Raw genomic sequence first — 6534 nt, 5'->3', positions numbered from 1 at the left:
TCACAAAGTTATCTAGGTACTCACGGAAAATGTCGTTGACTAGGTGTTGGAACGTGGCAGGGGCGTTGCAGAGTCCAAAAGGCATCACAAGATATTCAAAGTGCCCAAACCTGGATCTAAAGGCTGTTTTCCACTCATCCCCGGCACGTATCCGAACGAGATTGTATGCTCCTCGTAGGTCTAGTTTGGTAAACACTTGGGCAGTTCTGAAGCGCTGGAATAGTTCAGAGATGAGAGGCAACGGGTATCTATTCTTCACAGTGATCTTATTAAGTTCTCTATAGTCTACACAGGGCCTCAAAGATCCATCCTTTTTTTCGACAAAAAAGATACCCGCCCCAGCTGGAGAAGAGGAAGGGCGGATGAACTTTTTCTCCAGGTTTTCGTCAATATAGGAACAAAGCGCTTCCAACTCAGTCTCAGATAGTGGAAATATGCGACCAAAAGGAATCTCGGATCCAGGTAAAAGGTCAATGGGACAATCATAGGAGCGATGAGGTGGTAAGCTGTCGGCCTTTCTTTTATCAAAAATGTCCAGAAATTCATGGTATACTGCAGGGACATGCTGAAGATTATCAGGTATTGACTGAAGGGCCAAGCAGGAGGCCGGTGTGCTGGTGGTAGGCACGAAACAATGTTGAGAGCAGTACATAGATGAGAAGAGGATTTCTTTCTTGGACCAACTGATTTGAGGGTCATGAGCTTGTAACCAGGGGAAACCCAGGATAACAGGAAACATAGGTGAGCTGATGATGTTAAAGCAAAGGAATTCTTGGTGGCCAGAGTCTGTGGAGGTGAGAATAGGTTTGGTTTCTTGAGTAACAAGTCCCGAACATGGTAGGGATCCGTCGGCTAGATGTATCTGCAGAGGTTGCTTCTTATCTTGGAGGGGAATATGCAGGGTGTGAGCCAGAGATGCATCCAGGAAACAACTGCATGCTCCGGAGTCAATGATGGCCAGCAGCCAAGCCTCCTCTTCCGCCACCTGTAATGAGACCGGAAGGACAAAGTGAGATTGGGTAGAGCCGGTAACTTGAAAGTTTGCAGTGTACTGTCGCTGGCACTCACTGGGTCTCACGGGGCAGTTGCGTAAGAAATGACTGGCTTCCCCACAATAAAGGCAAAGGTTGGCTTGGCGCCGGCGGAGTCTTTCATCAGGGGTGAGTGGAGAACGTACCAATCCCAACTGCATAGGTTCGTGGTCCGAGGAAGAGGAAGGTACGGCAGAAGGTGCTGGAATAGGAGGAATGCGAGGTAACATCCAGGTTGGTCGTGAGGACTGGAAGCGTTCAGAGCGGCGTTCACGCAGGCGTCTGTCAAGCTTAATTGCTAGTTGTATTAATTCTTCCAGGGAGGAAGGAGTATCCATCCGAGCCAATTCATCTTTTAAGTTTTCCGATAGACCTTGGCAATACTGGTATTTTAGAGCAGCCTCATTCCAGTTGGTGTCCCCAGACCATTTCCGGAATTCAACGGTGTAGTCTTCCACTGGTCTCTTTCCCTGGGTCAGGGTGTGTAAGATGGACTCAGCTGTGGCAGTGCGTTGTGGGTCGTCATACAGCTGTGCCATAGCGTTGAAAAAAGTTTCTACCGTATCCAACAGGGAGCTTTTCTGTTCTAAAAGGTTATGAGCCTAGGCTTGAGGTTCTTCTGACAAAAGCGAAATGACAAACCCCACTTTTACAGCTTCAGAATGGAAAGTCCTGGGTTGAAGGGCCAAGTAAAGCTGACAAGCGTTTTTGAAGGCTCTGAATTTCTTTCGAATTCCAGAAAACCGTTCTGGAATGGGAACCCTGGGTTCAGGGATGGTCATCATGACTGGGTTGACTTGGCTTTGGGAAGAAGAAATCCCACTGGATGAAGCTGAAGGTGCTTCCGGGGGAGCTGAGGAAGTTGTTAGGTGTTGAAGGCGACCCTCAATTTGGAAATATCCATCCTGCAGTCTCTGGACAGCCTGTGTAAGGGCTGTAACCTGCTGGCAGAGGGCCTCGAGGGGAGAGCCGGCTCTGTCGGCCTCTGACATGGCTGGTTTGTACTGTCAGGTACTCACCAAGGCCAGAATGCTGAGAGCGGCTCCCCTAGCAACTAGGTGCGAGATACCCCTGAAGGTGGTACAGAGGGTATCAGGCACGGAGAGGCACGGGTTGCCAGCAGGTGTGCAGGTCACCAAGGTGTCACTTAGACGCGTAGAACCCGGTAACACCAGGTAATCGTAGTACAGGTTTAAGCAAGACAAGTCCGTTTAGCAGGCCGAGGGTCAAACACTGGAGAGAGGATCAGTAGAAGAGTTGTTAATCAAGCCGAGGGTCAAACACTGGAGAGAGGATAAGCAGAGTAGTCAAATGGTCCAGGTCACAATAGGCAGGAACAGGTATGCAGAGGATAAACGGGAACACTGGAAGCTGAGAAGACAAACCAGCAATGAGCACAAGGCATAGCTGCCTTTTATATAGGCCCGCCAAGGGGACGTCCCACTGTACGTGCATGCGTTCGTGTGCCCACATGTGCTAACCCGTTCGGGTCACGCGCTCGTACCCGCTGATCGTGTGCCCATACCTGCTGATGTGTAGCTCTACCGCGCAGGCGCACCGGGACGCGCCGATACTGACAGGCTCTGACTGTGTTAACCCTCTGACAGGATATTATTGTGTAGCACTGACACTTGGTGGTGGTTATTATTGTTGGGAAAGGTGGTACACTACAAGCCTTACACAGTGAAAACAACATCCACTTTTTGACCATTCACTTTCTTATTTTTTTACCACACCACCTTTTTTGACTGCACCCACAGCTGCTCCTGTTGTCACCACAACATCTTCATGCCATAGAAGGGAGGTATTTTTTAGTTTACAGGGTTAACTGGAAACAATGTAACTGATAAAGAGTGCAGCACAGGCAGAGAGTAGAGGAAGTTATCAGCCCACATAATTTCTGACAAGATCAAGTTTTTTTTGTAACAGAAACAAAACAATTTTAGTAGTATATTTACCACAACTTAAAGTAATATTAAACCTTCGTTTTTTTTGTTTTTAAACTAAAATAACAAACATGTCATACTTACCTGCTCTGTGCAATGGCTTTGCACAGAGCAGCCCCGATGCTCTTCATCTGGGGTCCCCCATCAGTGCTCCAGGCCCCTCCTCTTTTGCGAGTGCCCCAGCGGAAAGCCACGTTTCCTGTGCGTGAGCCACCCAGTTTGCGTCTATTGACACAGCCCGGGCAACTCGGCCCCACTCCCCGCTCTCTCGTCACAGCATATGATTGACAGCAGCGGGAGCCAATAGCTGCCAATGCTATCAATCTGCCCAATGAGAAGGGAAACAGCTGCGAAAGGCGCTGCTCTTCTTCACAATGCTGGATTGGTATGGGGGGGGGCAGCCACAACACAGAAGGCTTTCTGTCTTAATGCATAGACTGAAAAAAACTTGCGGCTTTAGAACAACATTAAGGGAACAAATATTAGAAGGTCATTGTTAGGGTTTAAATACATTTAGAAGGGAATATTCTTTGACCACACTGGCCAAAATACAAAGTTTGCTTCCCTGGAGGTGTCAGCAGCCTTAAAGCGGAGCTCCATCCAAAAGGGGAAGCTCCTCTTATATACCTCCGCTGCCACATTTGGCACCTTTCGGGCGGGTACCTGGTTTTGACAGTTCAGCCCCCCCGGCTCCTTCCCCGCCACTGGGCTATTCACAAAGCGCAAAGCGTTTCATGCATGCACAGTAGTGAACCAGCTGTGAATCGTGCATCAATTACCTTCCTCCTCAGTCTTCATTTCAAACACCTCTTCCTAAGCCATCCTGCAGTCTAATGGATCAAAGTCACAGTTTCCTTCATGAGCAAAGCTGATTTCCTGCCCTGGGGACCAGACATTTTTTGTTCGTTATCTCCTTGGACACTGGTCCCCTCACTGCCCCCTCTGGAGCCTTAAGCCTCGTACACACGATACGATTGTTGGCAGGGGATTGTCTGTTGACAGGCTGTTGTCCTAAAATCTTAGTTAGTACGCTCCTTTTGACAATTGTCCAATTTTCCGCAACAAATGTTAGATGACAGGCTAGTAAATTTTCGGCAGACAACGGTTTGATGTCAGATTTTCGTTAGTACACAAATCCATCACTCAAGTTGAAAGTACAAAAACGCATGCTCGGAATCAATGCTCACCAAACAAGAAATTAGCAGAAGGGGCCCAAAGGGTGGCGCTCAAGAGCTGAAATTTCTTGTAGTACGTCATACGTTCGTGTTTGTGGCACGATAATTGTGTACTGTTAGTATGCAAGACAAGATCCTGGCAAAAGCCCTTTTGACAAAAATCAGACGCTCAGTTGGGCAACAATCGTACCACGTTTATGAGGCTTAAGAGAGAGGCTGCTAGAAATGTCACTTCCACCAATAGAAGGTATCAACATCATGCAGTTGGAGTGGAGGCTAAAAACCTGGCGTTGCAGTAGAAAAAGGGTTTGTTTGGAACTTTAAATGAGGCACACGAATCTATGTGCCTCCATCCCTAATCATATGAAGAAGAAAGGGTTGGGACTTTAAATGAGGTGCGTCACCACCAATGGATAGTAAGTATCACATATCAACCCAATGAAGACTCATGCATACAAAAGAAAAAGATAATATTAATAAAAACAAGTGTTTTTTTTATCAAGTAGCTTTATTGGCGAGTTGTAAAATGTTAAGGTACATCATGGTTACAGCAATACATATAGTATAATATTTACATGATAGTAAGATAGAACCATACCCCACTATCGTGGGAATGTGGGATATATGAAGCGGATAGCGTGAGGGGTCACAGTTACAATGTATGTACATATTGGAGCGTTGAGCACTATAGAATGCAGTCCTTTCGTTAAAGTCATGCGTTTTTGATTTGTGATGTAACTATGTTTGTCCAATATGTACATACATTGTAACTGTGACCCCTCATGATATCAGCTTTATATATCCCACATCCCCATGATAGTGGGATATGGTTCTATCTTACTATCATGTAACTATTATACTATATGTATTGCTGTAACCATGATGTACATTAACATTTTACTACTCGCTAATAAGGCCATTTAATAAAAACACTTGTTTTTATTTATACTACCTTTTTCTTTTGTATGCATGAGTCTTCATTGGATTCATATGTGATACTTACTATCCATTGGTGGTGACGCACTTCATGTAAAGTCCCAACCCTTTCTTCTTCAAAACCTGAAGCTGGGCTTTAAGTCAGCCTGTATTGTTAAGTTCTGTATTACTTTATACATGTCACTGTGAACTGCTGCATCTTGTATACAAAAAATAAAGCATGCATTTTGGAAATCGTGCAGCCTGGTGATCATTCCTCACAAATCTTATGTTTTGTTATATTTTTTTTTCCAGCATTGCAAGCAAGGGTAAGAATACAGATAGGATACAGAAATGAATAGGGAACTGTTTTTTCAAGCACAGTACAAAGCATCTGAATTTCGATTAAGACACTTTTCACTAAACTCAGCAAAACAGCTGGGCAGAGATATATAAGACGCGTATCAGAAATCCGCTGATATCATACTGTGAACCCTATCACCACTGGTGGGTGCTCAGACCAAGTTCATTACTGAAGGGTTTTGGGCTACTATGTAAAACTCCATCTGCCCAAATACAGATTGGAGGTTTTGTACGTGAGATGGTGCAATTCCCATTTACTCTATGAGTCACAGCCAGAGCAACTTGTCAGAGATGCCAAAAAGTTGGCCTGTATTAGATACAGTATGTAAACAAGGCTAATGCTCTACCTGTTGAGCTACGGTCAGAACAGTTGGTGGCGTCGTTAAAAATTAAGACCTTACTAGATATAGAAACCGTTCTTAAATTGTTAAAAAAAAATTCATGACCAGTTGTAGGTTTAGTGCCTAGTTTTTCCTATCCTATTGTTCTGGGAGGACACTTGCGAGTGCACAGCCCTGTATATTGTTGTGATTGGAAACAGCGACTCTCAGGCAAAAGATACAGAGCCAATGGATGTACCACTCAAACAGGGCCAGAGCTTGGAGGGTGCTTGGGTATGCTATAGCACCCCCAAAAATATTGCTAGCATCCCCATAGGACTATCAATAAGGGGGCACAAGCAGTCTTCCCCTACCAGACCTGAGCTCCACGGGGGCCCGGTGTAAGGCTGCTTTTGGCTTTTTCCCTCGGGTACAGTGCGTCTAGTGCCCTGTGTGACGCCTCCTGAGGTGGTCATCCAGTGGAGACTTTTCCACAGCTGTGCAGCTTCTCCTTGAATAGATGGAGGTGGTAGGCAAGTAGGGACAGGGGTGTGGCCAAACTCTCCCTTATGCACAGGTGGCTGCTCTGGCTGATCCAGCAGCAGAAAATGGAAGGAGGAGCAGATTTGAAAACCCGGGGCGTCTTACATCTCCAGCCATGTGGTAAGTGGATGATGAGGACAAGTTTTCATCTGCAGGAATTCCCTCCATCTGTGCTGCTTCAGGCCCCTACCCTGACTGCTACATTGTACACAGGTAACCGGGACACTGATCCCTGCCCTGC

Source organism: Aquarana catesbeiana, linkage group LG02, assembly GCF_042186555.1.
Source record: "Aquarana catesbeiana isolate 2022-GZ linkage group LG02, ASM4218655v1, whole genome shotgun sequence".
NCBI classification, from domain to species: Eukaryota; Metazoa; Chordata; class Amphibia; order Anura; family Ranidae; genus Aquarana; species Aquarana catesbeiana.
Note: the sequence above shows the minus strand (reverse complement) of the source record.